Genomic DNA, 18340 nt, shown 5'->3' with positions numbered 1-18340 from the left:
TGATGTTAAAGGGATACATAGGTATAGCATGTAAGTATATGTATTTAATATAAATGAAAATATATAAATTATTAAGGAAGTATATAATATAAATGAATTATGTAACAAATGAAGTAAAAGGTAAACAAGGGAAAAACATGAGACAGGGTGCAGGAATTAGACCTATATTTTTAAAAAAGCATCCTTTATAGAATCTTAGAAACATTTACAAATTGGGTTTCTACCACATGGTTTGAATATATTGCTGACACTAAGACTAGAAAGAAGTATCTTCCTAGGATACCTTCAGTATATAAAGGGATCACTGTATTATGCCATGAATATTGTGTTCAATTTTCACTTTTATGAGAAAGCAAGAATATTTTATAGGAGTACTTCTGTGTAGCCCTCAATACAGATTGATAACATCTCAGTAATGAGCAATTTGGTTTTCTCAGTCTACTAGGTACATATCAGATAGACAGCACTCCATTCTTGAGTAATTCCAAGGAAGATTTTAGAATATATCCAGATGCTAAACTCCATTGAAAGGATTACACACCCTTCAGATAATTTTCTAAATGTACTGTTGCTCTAAGTTACACACTAGATTGTTATGGGATGGCAATGAATTCTAGATTGTATTATTGGAAAACACTGGGGATACAGCTATTCTTAATTAATCAATAGCAGAAATACTAATCAATTATGGTGCAGGTTGAAATTGTCTTATAGAAATTGCAAAGCTTAACAAAAACACACAGATAAAAAATGTCTCCTCGCTTTATCCGAGATTTTAGCTGGAGAGGTATCATTTCATAGGACCAAAATGTTTCTTTAAACATTTACTTTTATTTTACTCTAATATACAGACTAATGGGAGATGGAAACTCCAGGTTGCTTCTTTGTTATGGCTTGAATATTGCCACATTCTGTAATCTCATAGTACAAGGTAATGCAATTTTACCACATACTTCATCACCAGTTACTCGTGTTCCTAAGCAGTTTATACAATGTTGCTGTGCTTTGTTTTATGGATTAGATTCCTTGTTTTCTAAATAGAAGTAGTCATGTTAACTACTACAGTTTCCTGGGTTAAATGTAAATTATTATGACATTCTAGTTAGATGAAGTTTAGTGAATACTTTTTTCTTCTTAAATAAAATACAGGCAAAATGTATTGTTTTGGGTGCAAAATAATATAACAGAATTGAATTAAATTATTCAATTATCTGAAATAAAAATATACTTTGAAAGTAAGTTTTATCTATTTAGTTTAATCATGTGTTATATTAAATTTTCTTTAAAAAAAATACATTTTATTGATTATGCTGTTAACAGTTATCCCACTTTTTTCTCCCCTTTGTTCCTCTCTGCGCTGTACCTCCCCCTCCTACCATCATTCCCCCACCTTAGTTCATGTCCATACATATAAGTTGTTTGGCTTCTCCATTTCCCAAACTCTTCTTAACCTTTGTTTCTCCCTCTAACAAATGTCCCCCCCCCAACCCCAGCCATCCCCATCTCCCACCCTCAATGAATACTCTGATTTCTTTGACATTTTGTAAAGGTGAAGTTGATCCAATAACATCAGTAAGATATTCAAAGTTAATGCTTTAAACATTATGGACTTCTACTGCACAAAGTTTATTAATTTTTCCATTTCTTTCAGTCTCTTTGAAGAAAAAGAGTTTTGAGAATTCCTAGAAGTAGTTGCTACATGTTCATCTCATTTTATGTGATAGGAGTGATTTTGTAAATCTATTCATAATTTAAATTCTCTAAGAACATATATTGTCAAGGGAATTTAATTGTGGATTCTCATGTGAAGCAAAAATCATTTTCAACATGTATATTATTCCCTATTTCTATAGAGGGGCTTTCTGATTTACAGGACTTATTTAAGGTGCCAGAGGAGCATATTTCCATAGTGTGTTCCTGAGGAGATATAATCTGGGTAGGACAGGAAATTGAGGGAATAGGTTGATAAAAACTAACCTGCTCCAGTGAAGTATTTGGACCACTTCAGTGAGGTCTCTGAGCTACTGTTCTGTATGAAATGAAGCCTAGATGATGTGTTCTCTACAGTTGCTTGGAATGGGTTTATTCCAGAATGGCCCAACTCCACCTTTCTTAGAAATCCATTATAAGCCACGTACTTCTGGCTCTTCTCTTTGAACATTTCCTCCCAGCTCTCTAAAGTAAGGTTAAATTCTGTGTGTCCCATGGGACATGTTTGGTACCCTCATTCACATCCTCCATCCACTTCCCAGGCCTCATGGTTCAAACTAAGGATTTTCAGTATTAGCAGACATTTTTTAATTGTATTTTATTGATTATGCTATTACAGTTGTCCTGATTTCCCTCCCTTTGTCTCCTCCACCCAGCACCCTGCATTCCCTCAGGCAATCCCCCCACCATTGTTCATGTCCATGGGCCATGCATGTAAGTTCTTTGGCTACTCAATCCCTATACTGTACTTTATATCCCCATGGCTATTCTGTAACTACCTATTTGTACTTCTTAATCCCCTCACCTCCTCACACTACCCCCAATCTGGCAACCGTCAAAATGCTCTTAGTATTCATGATTCTGCCTCTGTTCTTCTTGTATCCTTAGTCTATTTTTTAGATTCAATTGTTGATAGGTATTTTTGCCATTTTATTGTTCAAAGTTTTGATCTTATTTTTCTTAAATAAGCCCCTTTAACATTGCATATAACAATGGTTTCATGCTGATGAACTCTTTTAGTTGTTTTCTTGTCTGAGAAGGTCTTTATCTGCCCTTTGATTCTAAATGATAGCTTTGCTGGGTAGATCAATCTTGGCTGTAGGTTCCTGCTTTCCATGACTTTGACTATTTCTTGCCAGTCCTTTCTAGCCTGCAAAGTTTCTTTTGAGAAATCAGCTGACAGTCTTATGGGAACTTCCCTGTGGGTAACTAACTTCTTTTCTCTTGATGATTTTAAGATTCCCTCTTTATCTTTAACCTTTGGCATTTTGATTATGATGCACCTTGGAGTGGGCCTGTTTGCATCCATCTTGTTTGGGACTCTCTGTGCTTCCTGGACTTGCATGTCTATTTCCTTCACCAAATTAGGGAGGTTTTCTTTCATTATTTTTTTCAGATAGATTTCCAATTTCTTGCTCTTTCTCTTTTCCTTCTGGCACCCATATTATGTGAATGTTGGACTTCTTGAAGTTGTCCCAGAGGCTGCATACACTATCCTCAATTTTTTGGATTCTTTTTTATTCTTATTATTTTGATGGGTTGTGTTTTGCTTCCTCGTGTTTCAGATCATTGATTTGATTGTAGACTTCATCCACTCTACTGTTGTTTCTCTGTAAATTGTTCTTTATTTCTATTAGTGTATCCTTCATTTCTGACTGGATCTTTTAGATGCTGCTGAGATCCTCACTAAGTTCCTTTAGCGTCCTTATAACCAGTGTTTTGGTTATAGATTACTTATCTCCATTTCGTTTAGTTCTTTTTCTGGAGTTTTGATCTGTTCTTTCATTTGTGCCATGTTTCTTTGTCTCCTCATTTTGGCAGCCTCCCTGTGCTTATTTCTATGTATTAGTTAGAGCTGCTTTGACTCCATGTCTTGGTAGTTTGGCCTAATGTGGTAGGTGTCCTGTAGGGTCCAGTGGCACAGCCTCCCCTGTCACCTAAGCTGGATACTCAAGGCGCCTTCCATGTGGGCTGAGTACACCTTCTTCTTGTAGTTGAGACTCGGTTGCTGTTGGCAGATCAATGAGAGGGATTTACCCAGGCCAGTCAGCTGCAAGTCAGCTGTGACCACTGACCATCAACCTCTGCCCTCCATGGAGGATCAGCTGTGCAGGAGCAGGGTGGCACTGCTATGATGTGATCTGTAGCTGAGTTTGTTGGTTCTGGCATTCCCTAGGTGGCTCAGGCCAAGGTCTAGCCTCATCTCTGTTTTTCTCATAGCCACCCTCCCTGAGCTATAAAGCAATCTGAGATGACTGTTACTTGTACTGGGTTGGAGATTCCCAGGCAAAGGCAAGCTGTGAATCTAGGCTAAGTGCTGTTAGTGCCTGGCCAGGGGCTCACTGAGGCCAGCTGTTTCTTATTTGATAGGATTTAGGAAGTTGTGAAGCATGAGCCAAGATCAGCCATGCATATGGGAAAGAAGCTTGTATGGGCCAGTTGGGTGGGACAGAGTCTCTGGAGATCTCCAAGGCAGGTGAAACAGTGTTAGCAAGGTTGATGGAACCTCAGGTAAGGCATTAGCTTGCCAGCTCAGTCTGGGTGGATGTAGTTTATTTGATTCCATAATTGTCAGACTTCCATTCAACTAGATTTCTGATGCTTCTGAGTAATGCTTGTTCTATATTTTAGTTATAATTTCGATGTGGTTGTGTGAAAAGACAAGCCATGTCTGCCTATGCCACCACCTTGACCAGAAATCTGGCAGATATTCTTAATCCTGCAAAACTTTTAGACTTTCTAGAGATAGAGTGAAACAGGCAGTTGAGAATTTCCTGTACACATGCAATCATCATGGAAACTTTCATTCAATGATAGCTGGACCTCTTCACCTACCCACTCACACACACCTGTAGCTGGGTCTCTGATTCTAGCATTATAAGAAAAATAATTAGGCAGTGGGTTGTTTTGTTTGTTTTTGTTTTTACTGAAAGAATATCATGTTATTTATGCTCACTATGTAGAAGGATATAACAAATTATATCACTCAATGTGGTACTTTCAAGAGTAAAAGGGGCCACATTAAATATTATGGTGAGGCAACAAGCATAAATGTGTTGTTTTTATAGCTGAACTACCTTCACCTCTTACCCCTCCCAAACTCCATTGATACAATAGTTCTACCAGGGCAGGACAAGCCATGAAAACCCACAACTTTGCTGCTGAAGGGGGCTGACTTGATGGACTAGAACAGAAATATCAAACTCATTTTTACCATGGGCCACATCAGCCTCGTAGTTGCCTTCAAAGGGCCAAATATAATTTTGGGACCGTATAAATATAACTACTCCTTAACTAGGGACAAGGAGCTTGGTGTTGCTGCCAGGTGGAAACAAGGTGCCCAGCCAGAGGAAACGAGGTGCCTGGCTGGATAAAACAAGGTGGAGGGCCAGATTCCACCCATAGGCCTTGTGTTTGCCACCTGTGGAGTAGAACATAAAAAACCACATGTCCCTAGCAGCTTTTAGAAACCATAGCAATCTCGGTGGTAAACACACAAATGAGGTTGCAATTTGTGTTGGGAATGGCAATAGATTGGTATATTAGCCAGAAGTTTAACAAAGGGAATTGGATAAGGAGACTGGTATAGTGGGCCAGTCAAAGCTAATACATACCACTGGTGGTTTGGAAGTCTGCACACATGTTCCAGGAAAGTCAAGAGAGTGTCCAAGATACCATATACCCGAGCCTGTCCCTAAGCTTTTGAGTAAAGGGGAGATATGAGAGGACCCAATGGAAAGTAAGAGCCAAGGAAGACTTATAAATGCCTGAACTTTGAATATATTCCCCAACCTATGCACATATCCATCAACAAAAGGTGTTAGCTTATTGGCCCAGGGTGTTAAGCAAATAAAAATCACTAATAAAAGCAACAACCCATGGAGGGATAATCAGAAGCCAGAATCACTATAATGCATTGTACAGAATGTCAGTTTTCAAGAAAAAAATCGTGAGACATGCACAGAACAGGATTGTGACCCATACCCAGTAAAAATGCAGTCAAGTGAAATTTTCTTTGGGTCTCAGGGTGAAATTTAGCAAACAAATAGTTGAAAGCAGTTATTACAAATATGTTCAAATAACTAAATAAAACCTTGTTAAATAATTTAATATATATTAGTATAATTACTCTTCAAATAAAGAGTGTTTATACAATGATAGAATTTTTTTGAACAAATTAGAATTATGGAGTTGAAAAGTACAACCACTAAAATGAAAATATTTCAAAGGTATATTTGGGAAACTATTCAAAGTTCTAAAGGGAAAAGGCTGAAGAAAGATGACATTCAAGAATTTTATATCCATCAAAACTGTTCTTCAAAAATTAAGGTAAAGATTTTCCAAGGTTAACAAATCCTCAGGTAATTTGTGTCCAGTAGACCAGCCTTATAAGAAAGACAGAAGGAAATCTTTTAGGTTGAAAGGAAATGACAAGAACAAGTAACTAAAATCCACTTAAAGAAAAAAATAGCACTGAAATATAATTATGTAGGCAAAAATAGAAATGTTATAAATATATAATAAAACTCAATTTAAGAGGGAAGGAAATAATAAAGATTAGAACAGAAATCAATGAAATAGAAAATAATAGAGAAGGTGATTCTTTTAAAAGATCAACAAAAGTGACACAACTTTAGCTAGACTGACCAAGGAAAAAGTAGAAAAGATGAGATTACCAAAATCAGGAATTAAATTAAACTCCATAGAAATTTAAAATATTAAAAGGGAATACTGTGAATAAATATATCCCAAGAAATTTGAAAACTTATATAAATTGGTCTAATATGTAAAAATGCACAAATTACCTAAACTGATTCAAGAAGAAATAGAAAATCTAAGTAGACCTATAAAATTAGAGATAAAATTAAGTCACCCCACAAAGAAAACCCTGGATACAGAGAGCTTCACTGTTTCCAATCCAATATTTGGAGAATAAATAATACCAATCTTTCACAAATTTTCCAAAAAAATAGAGGAGGAAGGAAAACTTTTTCAGTTTATTCTATGAGAACAGTATTAATCTGAAACCAAAGTCAGACAAAGATTTCTGAGGGGGGAAAAAAAAAGCAGCAACAGTATCCCTTATGAATATAGACACCAAAATCCTCAACAAGATATTTACAGAGCAAATACAATAATCTGGGAAAGTATTATACCCCAGACAAGTAGGACTTAGCCCAAGAATGCAAGGTTGGTTTAACATCCAGTAGTCACATGACCTCAACAGAGACACAAAAACCATTTGAGAAAATCCAATTATCTACTTGTGACAGTAATTTTCAATGAAGTAGGAATAGAAGAGAACTTCTGTAACTTGTTAAAGGGCATCTATGAATATCCTACACCTAATACCATACTTAATGATGAAAGACTGACTGGTTTAACTCCAAGACTAGGAGCAAGACAGGGTTGTCATTATCTCTTCTATTCAGCATTGTACTCTAATTTATGTTCAGAAAGATACAAACAGAAATAAAGAAAAAGAAAACAAAAGGAAAGAGGAAAACAACAGAAAAGAAAGAAATCAAAGGTATCCAGATTGAAAAGTGAAAAAATAAATAAAACTTTTTATTTGCATAAAATATGTAGAAAATCTTAAGAAATGCATTCACACACAAATTAATAAATGAGTTCAGCAAACTCACTGGATACAAGAACTGATTAATATCAATTGTATTTATATATACTACCAACAAACAATAAAATTAAGAAAACAGTGATTCACTACAGCATCAAAAATAATAAAGGCATTTTTTGTAGAAATTGACAGGCTGATTTGGAAATTTATATGAAAATGCAAATAACCCAGAACAGTAAGAGAACTTTGAAAAGGAGAGCAAAGTTAGATGACTTACACTTGTGGTTTTAAAACTTACTACAAAATTCTAGTAAAGAAGAGAGTGTAGTACTGGCATACAGATCAATGGAATATAATTGTAAGTTCAGATAATTAACTTTTAACATTGTTGGTCAATTGGCATTGACTATGGGTGATGAGTACATGGGAGTTCATTTTACAATGTAACTCTCTATTCTTGCATATATTTGAGATTTTTCATAATAAAAATTTTTAAGTGACAAGAAAAAAGAATAAGAGAAATGATTAAAATATTACAATTTTCTCTCTATACTGACCACAGAAAAGGACTTGTCTCTTAAAAATCAAATCTGAACAGTGTCAGAATGAATAAATCATAGAGAGGTGAGTGAACTCTCAAAAACAATCTGAGCAAGAGACAATGGATAGTGAATAGATGGGATAGCATTTAGAGAAGTGCCTGAATGCTTTGTTATTGTCTCTTTCAAGTTATGTGGCATGGGGATGCCTAAAACTCCTATCTCCAGGAGGATTTTACAAAGTGGAGTGTGGTCAGACAGCCCTTTATTTCTAGTCAGTGTAAAGATCTATAGTTCCTCACCCCCTTTCATTTATTTTTTATTGTTTAGGGACTTTGCTTTTTGGCCATGTGCTTACAGGCTAGGTTACCATAGTATAATGCATTTATTGCTTCTCTGGAAAGCCATTCAGAATCTCTAACTAGTGCAAACCATACAGCTCTTTTGCTAACTGGTCTCTGCCAAGAGAAGCATTCTTTTGAGCTTTGTAATTTGCATTGATTACTGAGTTGTATACCAGTGTATCACTGGGTGTTGACTAATCTACAAAGTCTTACATAGTTTGGTCCTGATGAAAGAAGTTTGACACTGGTGGTCAATTTTCTAATGACTGAGACTGGTCTGAGTGACTTGAAAAGATTTAACAGATTTTGGAACCTGAAATATCAGGAACAAGTTAGTCTTATTGATGACCCATACTCCAGAAATCTATTTTAAAGGTGAATTCAGCAAACAGTACTGAACTTGGTGGGGTGAGGGGTGGGGGCAGGAAGTTGAAAAGTAGACAACAGTGCCAAAAATAAGGTTCTAGTTCTAACTTCATGATCTTTAATCTAATCCGAAATGCCTTTAGAAAATCTCATTCTTTGATGACCATTCTTCCAAACATTTTCTACCCAATCCTTAACTCCACTACATAGTGAGAGTTAATGATTTTCTCATGAAGCAGATATGAATAGGAACAGCCTTCAAAGACAACTGGTCTCACTTCCAGGGCCATCTTTGGGCCAAGATATGTAGTCGCCAACAGTGAGTTGGCGACTGTATTTTTTGAGTCCTGGCGCAAAGTAAGATCCATCTGTTTTGCCCAGCCGTTTGCCTGAGTGCCACAAAATGGTCCTGTTATTAGTCTGATTTGTGGTCCTATTTGAGGTTAGGGGATAATGTAAATAAACTTCAGTCCTGCTTGTGATGAATGTAACATGGGAATTAAAAGTGGTGGTGTCGGTAGTGGTAAGTGATGTTGCGTCTCTATTTTCTCAATTGCTCTGTTTTCTTTGGATTGGGAAACAGACATTTAAGAATGAGTTTGTCATCTGGAAGGATAGTTGTGACCAAGTTTCTCTCAACAGGATACAAGATGTTATTTTTGAGCTTCATTACCCTCACCAAGGGAAAAAAAAGAGAGGGAAAAAATAAATAAGGAAGAAAGTGAAAGTGAAGAAGAAAGTCAGTGAAGTGAATAGAAGGGTCAGAGAAGAAGGGGGAATGCTGGTGAAAAAAGGTAGAGAATGTCACTTAGACTGTCTATTCATAGAAATGGCTTTATTATTTTGAAGTGATAGTTCAACTCACTCCACATCTGGTGAATCAAGAAAAAGGAAATCTGACTGATTAAATTAAGCTGCTAGTTGTCAGTTAAATCATTTGTATATAAATATGCAGCCTAGTTTCCATCACCTTTTCTTGTCTGAACTAGACAGTGAATCAGCTTCACTAACCGAATTTGAGTGGTGAGTAGAACAATACCAGTTGGTGATTTAGATTTATGTAGAGGTGAGCAGTTTTTATATTTCTGAATCAGTTATTGGGGTTTATTGTTATTCTCTATAATTTCTGATTCTGAGTTATTTTTGTCAGTTTCTTTTATAAATGTTTTTTTTGCCTTATAAGGATATATACGCACTCTTTTCCTCTCATTCAGTTGTCCCTGGTGACGCCTCCATAATTTCTGTCTTTACACTGCTACATTTTTAGTCTAATTCAGGCATGTGAGAAACAGGGGAAAAGTTTAGTCAATGTCAGTGATTTCTTTTTTTTTTGGATCCATTCATGGATAGATTTAGTGAATCTGAACCAATTTGCATTTAAAATCTATATACATCAAATAGACACAATACTCAAAATATTCCTCCATATGTTTCAAGGGGAAAAAACAGAATTTACAAGTGAGAACTAGATGCATTTCCTAATAAAAGATGCAGTTTTAGGGATGATTTATGATCATGCTCTCATATGTGCGACATTAAAATATTACCTTGCACTAATGTGAAGGTGGACATAAACATACCACTTTAGTTTTACAAGTATATAAAAAATGCACTGCCAAGACGTAAAATAAAAGAAAGATAATTGTATTGTCTCCATCTTACATTTAAAAAACGATACATTTCTAAATCATGTCATGTCAGTTATTTAAAACTAAAAAACAAGGATGGCTTCATCCAATCTGTTATTTTAAATAAATATTACCTTTTTTATAGAAGGTGTTATATGAAGAAAGGATTGAAAAAATAGTGTGATGTTTAAAGCCCAAATATTTATGACCTACTTGGAGATTTTAATGCTTGGACTCTTAATTTGAAGACTAAAAGTACATGTAAAAATGTGATTACAGTTATTTAAACAAGGAGGTCTGGTTCAAACCCTGATGGTCTTCCTGAATTGCTTCAAACAGCAATGGCTGCTTATGATAAGATGTACAATATGATGTGGTATGGGACATGCTGCCCACAGTGCATTGTAGTGGGCATTTTGTATTGCTAAATATGTCCATTCACCTCCACTTCACCATCTCTCTGACCACTAGTTCACTCATCTGAAAGTAGTGGATCTAACATTGTTTTTTCCAATTCTATTTAAAGTCACAATTTCCCTTCATGTGATCATAGATTTTCTTCTTTATTCTCTAAAATTAACATTTTATGTAATCTTTAGGTTGTGAAGTTGTTTGGGTTTTTTTTTTTTAACCAGATAGAATATTGTTAAAATTCAGAGGCACTGAGCTTCTAGTCATATCATTATGAAGTCCTTAACGTGGAGGCATATTTTGTTTTTCAGAATTGTCTCTTTTTTTCCTCTTTAGATCCTTTTCTTTTCATTAAAAAACTACTCTGGGAAGAGAGGGTTTTTTTTTTTTCTTAACAGAAAAAAGAAGCCACGCTTGACTGATAATGCATTGCTTTGGATGGTGAAACATTATGAAAGTTTAATTTTTAATTAAATCTGAAATACCAATTATAACTGAAAGAGATTTTAACCTGTTTCTTTTCAGACTGCCTGAAGTTACATTTAGAGACTGAAATCACTGCACCTTAAAAACAAAAGATTGAGCTGCACTGCATCCCTGTAAGTGAAAGCTTCCTGCACCTTCCTCTGTGTTTTGGTGACCAGTTCAATAAAGGACAAAAATATTGGTAACATAGTAACCAGACAGGTAAAAATTTGAATGTCCCTGAAGAAATATATATTTAAATAATTTTCTTATTTAAAAAAAGAAAATTTGTTGGGCACAATATTCAGTATGTCTTTTTTATCCAATTGTGAATCCTTCCTTTTGGCTGGTTTGAATTGTGTTAGGGCGTGTGTCACCCACCGTGCAGCAGCACAGTGACACGTACCCTGTCAGGAAGGATTCTTGCATTTTTGTACCAGTCTCATTGTAACATTTCTTATGGAATCAAAGTAAAGTCATTTTTTTTGGTGATGTCATTAGAAATATTTAGCCTCTGTGTCAATGGAAATGCAGAGAAAGTTCATGATGACATCACAAGATTCTGCTGTCTTGAGAACTTTGGGCAAAACTAAGTAAAATGCATAATTCCCTTGTGTGCGTGTGTTCCCCATTCTGCTGTGAAGCAGTCAAAATAGCACATCTTATGTCTTCCCGTGAGCTACAAGGCTGTCTCTCAGAGCCCCATTGTTCCATAAATGCATGTCAGAGTCTACCACAGTCTGGTCTCCCCTTATTTAGCTGCTGTTTTGTCAATGTACTTGGAAGAACAATTAACATTTGGGATTTCAATGTCTGAATAACAGGCAGTGAATAGAACCCGAGCATATAAAAGATTCAGACGCCCAGTGTAAGGAAACTGAAGCTTATCATTGGTGGGGGAAAAAAGAAAAGCATTTTAATGCTGCACTCAAAGGTTGTGAAATACTACAAGGAAAGTTGATTAGGGTTTTTTTTTCTTTCTTAATTTTAGATCAAAATGTACATGTAGGTAATGATATCCAGAAGGTTATGATGTCCTCCTACGTTTTGCAGTTTAATGTATTTCAAGGTCTTTTGCTAGAATATCTTAAAATACTTAAATAACATTCATCTATTTTAGTCATTGTTGGGATGCCGGGTGTGGGGTGTACTGCATCATGGATTTCAGTGTCACAGCGCCTGTCCAGCAGAGTATACTGAAAGGGATTCACACAATTTCTGTCATTTTCACTTTGGGTTCACTGCACTCTTATTATTGACTATAATTCTTTGTGTGTTGACTATTGACAGTCCTGAAGTTGTTAAATATCTCTGCCTGTTGTTTGAATTTCTGCTCAGTCCTTTTTTTGGAGAGATGATGCATGGACAGAGTAATAGCACCTTACTGTCAGGATATCCAGAGGGAACTTTGGCAGCTTATGCGTGTTGCCCACTGTGCTCAGTGCCTAGCTGATATGAGTGAATAAATGGTGGTTATTGTTATTTTCATCATAACTATAATAGTCCTAATCCGTAGATGGTAAGGTGTCTAAAAACAGGTCTATTTTTTATTCGTTTTTGTAATCCCCAGAGCTTGGCATAATAATAGTAATCAAGAAATAGCTGTTGTTATTTGTACAATTATAAAATTTATTAAAAATCAGAACTTTAGGATTCATTCTGTCAGAATTTATTTTTTTGTGAAGAGGGGTTGAATAAAATTTTTGACAGGAACATAATTATGAAGGAATTTGTCAAAGACAAACCTACTGTTTATCATATCATATTAGGCACCTGTCTCCCAGTTATTCTACTCTTTGACTTTACATTAATTTCTCCTGGCCAAAATGAGACATTCACATTTTTTTTGTCTGTGAAGTTGTGTTCAGTAGTTTTCTAAGCTGTGTGTCCTGATCCCGTACACTGTAGTTGTCTCCAAAGATAACTCTTCCTGACTCAAGATGGATGATGCTCTGCACCTGTCTAATTGTCATGCAGTGATTGCACTTCAAGGAAATAGGGCAAATGGTACAATAGGTATTGGGTCAAAAGGCCAGGAATTTGGGGAGTTGCCATTAGAAACTTACACTTTCAGTGCATAAAAAGCCAGGACCAGTTTCTCAGCACTAATAAGACCACAACATTCTTTAGAACTAAGAACCCTTTGCCCTCTCCTAAGTTTAGCTTCCTGGTAGTTTTTCTCTTTTTTATAAGGTTCTCTGCCCTCCCCTACCAATTTTAATTTATTTCCAAAAGGATTTCCTTTATTTTTATTAAATTAGCTTCTGGTGATGCAAATTAAGGCTCTCATAAAACTTAGCCTCTGAGGCAAAACTAAAATGATAAAATTTAGGTTAAGTGAACAGTACTGTTATTATGTTGAATAACATTGAAGGTTATCAAAGAACTTAATAAACATTTCACATATTTAAAGTTAAAAATTGAGGTGAAAGGGATTTAAGGGCAGAGCATCATCAAATACTATCGGTAGAAAGGATATAAGAAATAAAAGGTCAATCATGTTGTTTTGAAATAAGTAAATTTGAGGCCCAGTGTAGGGCATCAATTTGGGAATTATCAATAGTGAAATAATTGAAGTCACACTGCTGAAAAGCAGTGTCAAATCATGGGAAGAGTATGAATGTGGAGTTTTACAAACATATTCATATCCATATTGGTCGCACCAATGTAGATCATCTTTAGCCATGGAGACCTGAGAGTAGACCCTCATTTAGAGTCTAGGGTTTTGATGTTTCCTTTGTACTCAGGGATTGAGCAATGTTTCCTGAGGGACAAATTGCCTTTGGCTCATTTTATGAAACCAATTGAACTGTATTTCTTTCTACCATGTAGCCCAAAATTCATGTATAAAGGGGTATTCTGAAAACATTTATGGTTATCCAAAAAGTTTTTTCCCCTGTACATTTTTATATCATGCAACAAGTCACATAGAGGTTAATTTGTTTGGTTGACGTAATATTCTTGATGATGATTTACAAAGTGGACAAAACACCGTAGAAACTTCAGTAGTTTAATTGGGTTTGGATGCATGATAATAACAGCAACCAAAACAGAACCCTTGTAACATGGAATTTAGACTTCGCAATAGTATGCATCACACATGGTGTCACCAGGGGTTATGTCCATCAGAGAAAAGTTTTTTAGAGCATGAAAAATGAAATAAACTTTAATAACTTAAAATGAAATACTTGCTCTGGTCTTTTATTTCAGGTTTTCTTTATTGGATTCTGTCATTTAGCAATCCAAAGTGACCAGTGTAGGAACGTTTCTATTATTTTGTCCAGAAGTAAATCCTAGATACATCTTAGTTTCATCCTCAAATCTATTTTATCTCCTCCAGACTTTTTCACCCCCTTACTATGAACAAGCTCAAGTCACTGTATCCAAAAAGTTAGTGACCTAAGTCTTTGTGTCCCAAAAGAGGAGACCAAATATTCTGCCTTAAAAACTTCCATGGAAGATTTGGCATATACAGATGAAGGGAGAATTGAGGCACAAGGATGCCCAAGTAGGGCCTTGGAAGTAGGTACTCAAAAAAAGTTTTCTCCTCAGACTTTTCCTCTCTTTCCTATATGATAATGAATTAAAATTTCTTCTATACCTCTTATGAATGAACCATTTCAGCAGGATACATAGATAAATAACGCCTGTTACCTATCATTAAGAAATTTATAATCTACTTTAGAAATAGATAAAAATCTTTTTATAGACAAAATGTTATGTGGGTAGAGTAGAGGAAATAAATGGTTATTATTTTCTTGTGGACCATCAAGGGATAACATGACATTAACAAGCCGTCCAAACAGAGGGAGTAATAAAAATGAAAGATGAAGGAACAGTGAGTAGTAATGTTGTGACGTGAGTGTAGGATGCTGGTTGAAGACAGTGTTTTCCAAAGTGTGGGTTGCAGCCCATTCATAGGACATGAAATCAGTTTAAAGGATCAGAGTTAATGTGCTTTTAATGAAATAGAATCAAGGGAAAAATAATTTACAAAAACTTTGTTACATATTTTAAGGTAATGACTATAAAATAAATATAGTATTTGTTACTGGGAATCATGCCACCAAAATATGAAAGCAAATCTAAACATGATAGGTATTTTAAATATTCACATGTAATCCTCACTAAGAGATAATACTATTTTAGCCTTCTTATATATGAGAAGACAGAGGGATTAAGCCATTTGTTCATGTCATACAAGAAGTAAATGGTAGAGATAGGATGTGAATATGTCGGTCAAACTCCACATTCATACTCTTCTCATGATTTGACACTGTTTTTCAGCAGTGGGTGACTTCAGTTATTTCATTATTGATAATGAACACATTTGTATCTCTATCCCCCATATCACTCCCAAACTCCAGTCCTAGATCTACAATATCCTTATTTAAATCTTCAACTGAATATCATGCTAGTTTCTCAGAGTCAGTATATCAGCATTGAATTTATCTGCCTAGTTAAAAATCATTCTCCTTTTGACTTTCTTAATTTTTTTCACCCTAATTCTTCAGGTCTCTTGGATCAAAATACTGTTTGTTTGTTTTTTGCCTCTTTCACCTCCTTGCCTCCTCACACGTCCAATAAGTGGCCAAGTTTTGTTAAAATAGGTTCTTTGGAACCTCTGTTCTAGTCAGGCTTTTATTCTCTCTTGCCTACAATAATCACCTAATTGGGTGAGACAGGAATAGGGAGACCTGCCTATCCTAAACACTGGTGCCCCATTAGGTTTTCTGAAACAGGAGCCCCGAGATCATGTCACCATTTTTCAGACAAAACTTTAATAATTCTTTATTAATTACTGAAAAATTCTCAACCAATATTTGTGTTATTATAAAACCTAATTCTAACTCCATTTCTGACTTTCATCTTATGGTGTGACATATCATAAACTCAGGCCAAATTCCCTCATCACCTGCACTAGTGTTTTAGGTATTGTTTGTACTAATTCCATGAAACTTTCCTTCCCTGACCTGGTCAGAAGTAATCAACCCTCCCCTACTCACCAAGCTCAGCACCAGCAATTTGATTTTGAACTTCTAGCCTTCAAACTTGGGAGAGAATAATTTTCTATTGTTTTAAGTCAACAAGTTTGTAGTAATTTGTTATAACAACCTAAGAAACTAATAGATTTCTTACCCACACTGGTTTTTGAGACATGAATTACTTTATATATTTTTAAACAATATTTATGTGCATACCTTATGTATTTTTTAAAACTCACCCAAAGATAGATCTTTTATTGATTTTAGAGAGAGAGAGGAAGAGGGAGAGAGAAAGAGGGAGAGAGAGAAAGAAACATTAGTCAGAGAAACATTGATCAGTTGCCTCCAGTATGTGCCCCTACTGGGGATCAAACCCACAATCCAGGTATGTGCCTGACTGGGAAGTGAACCTGCAACCTTCCAGTGCAGAGGATGATGCTCCAATCACTGAGCCACCCATCCAGGACCACACCTTGTCCTTTTACTAGAAAATAAATTCTTTAGAGATAGAATCCACATTTAATTGATATTTCTAAACCTCACAGAAATACCACAATAGATCATTAATTCATTATTCAGTCATGTTTAAACCTAGTAATATAGAAATAATCCTTTAGCCCTGGCTGGTGTAGCTCAGTGGATTGAGCACGGGCCTGTGAACTAAAGGGAAGATGGTTTGATTCCCCATCAGGGCACATGCCTGGGTTGCAGGCCAAGGTCCCCAGTAGGAGGTGCGCGAGAGGCAACCACGCATTGATGTTTCTCTCTCTCTTTTTCCCTTCCCCTCTGTAAAAATAAATAAAACCTTAAAAAAAAAAGAAATAATCCTTTAGGCTCTCACAGAATTTATAATCTCCTAAGGGAATCAGACATTAAATTCATGAACAGATAATTACAAATCATAAATTATAGTCCATTAAAAGAGCTAATAGGTAAATAAAATAATAGTAGATGGGAAAATCTGTTACACTGTCCACTTGGTGCTCAGGAAATAATTTTCAGAGAAAACCACATTTACATTGAGAGATGAAGGACAAAAAGTCCAGCCAGGTAAAAAATTTGGGATGGAGATGGAAACATGTGGAGAAGAGAAAGTTCTGGGCAGAAACAGCATGGACAAAGCCCCAAGGCATGGGCAAACTGTGCATTCAAGGAAATAAAAGGATTTGAGCGGCCAGAGCAAAATGAGGTCAGAGAAGTAACCAGAATTTAATTTAGATTGTGTTCTGAACACTCTCAAAAAGTGGGGGACCCTCAAAAAACTGGAGTTATTTTCTTGAGGGCAGGCCCCTTGTAGTACAGGCTCCCCCTGCTCAGTGAGTGTTCTAGGAACCCACTTGTATCGGTGTATCACCTGGTGTTGTTGTGAGAGGCTGCACTCAGCTTCAGTGAATTTTTTTTTTTTGAAGACTCTTTCAGTGTGTTTGCCCATTTCATGATGGGTGATTTACAAGTGTACCTGCCCACACTGTGCTGAGTGTTCAGCAGTTTTTGAACAGAAATGGCATGACCCCCATGCCCCACTCTCCCTGTTTACTCGATCTTGCCCAGAGTGATCTTTGTTGTTTCCCTGGATGGAAAATGTCCTCAAAGGGAAACATTTTGCTAATGTGGAAGAGGTGAAACAAAAAATGGCAGAGGCACTAAAAGGCATCAAAATCTATGAGTTCAGAAAGTGTTTTGAGCAGTACAAAAAACATCTCAATAGGTGTATGGCATCAAATGGAGAGTACTCTGAAGGTGACTAAAGTTTAAACATCTAAGAATAAATACACAATTTTTATAAAAAATTCTGGTGTTTTGGGGGTGTCTCCTTTCATGTAGTGGATGTTTAAGTATAGCTCAAGAATGAAAAAAGATGAAAATAATTCAAAGCTAATAGTATGCACAAGCTCATAGCATCCACGTATTTATTTAGTATTCTCATTGGATGCTTACTTCTGATTTTGAGGAGAGCTTGAACATCTGAAACTGAGGTCTAATAGTTCACAAGATATTTCTATTTGTATAACCAAAGTAGATCTCTGACAACCTTCTAAGGTAAGGTAAAGTTAATTTTATTTCCCTTGTGCTTAATAATTATTAAAATTCTGTTGTTGGTTAATGGATCTTTTATTTTTATATATTTTTAAATGTTCATTGTGAAAGATAGGAATGAGTACTAAAAATGTGTTTTTCTCCTAGAACACATTTTTAACTGTTAAATCTTAACCTTATTTTTATATTTGGTGTATTTTATCATATGCAATGACCAAGGTCCTAGAGGCATAGAAAGCCTTGAAAATGAATCATCATTATCCTCATTATTACTACT

The 18340-nt window shown here is 35.7% G+C and overlaps 1 protein-coding gene across 7 annotated transcripts in view; it reads left to right on the top strand.

Annotated features, from left to right (window-relative positions):
• Positions 1–18340, top strand: part of ZBTB20 (zinc finger and BTB domain containing 20) — a 708962-nt gene that overhangs the window by 198996 nt on the left and 491626 nt on the right. For all 7 annotated transcript variants that reach the window (XM_036017291.1, XM_036017298.1, XM_028504756.2 and 4 more), the window contains exon 3: positions 11102–11175. The gene's annotated coding sequence lies outside the window, so the exon portion shown is untranslated. The remainder of the gene's footprint in view (positions 1–11101; positions 11176–18340) is intronic.

This window comes from Phyllostomus discolor, chromosome 2 (assembly GCF_004126475.2).
Source record: "Phyllostomus discolor isolate MPI-MPIP mPhyDis1 chromosome 2, mPhyDis1.pri.v3, whole genome shotgun sequence".
Classification (NCBI taxonomy): Eukaryota; Metazoa; Chordata; class Mammalia; order Chiroptera; family Phyllostomidae; genus Phyllostomus; species Phyllostomus discolor.
Note: the sequence above shows the minus strand (reverse complement) of the source record. Positions and strands in the feature narration are given on the sequence as shown.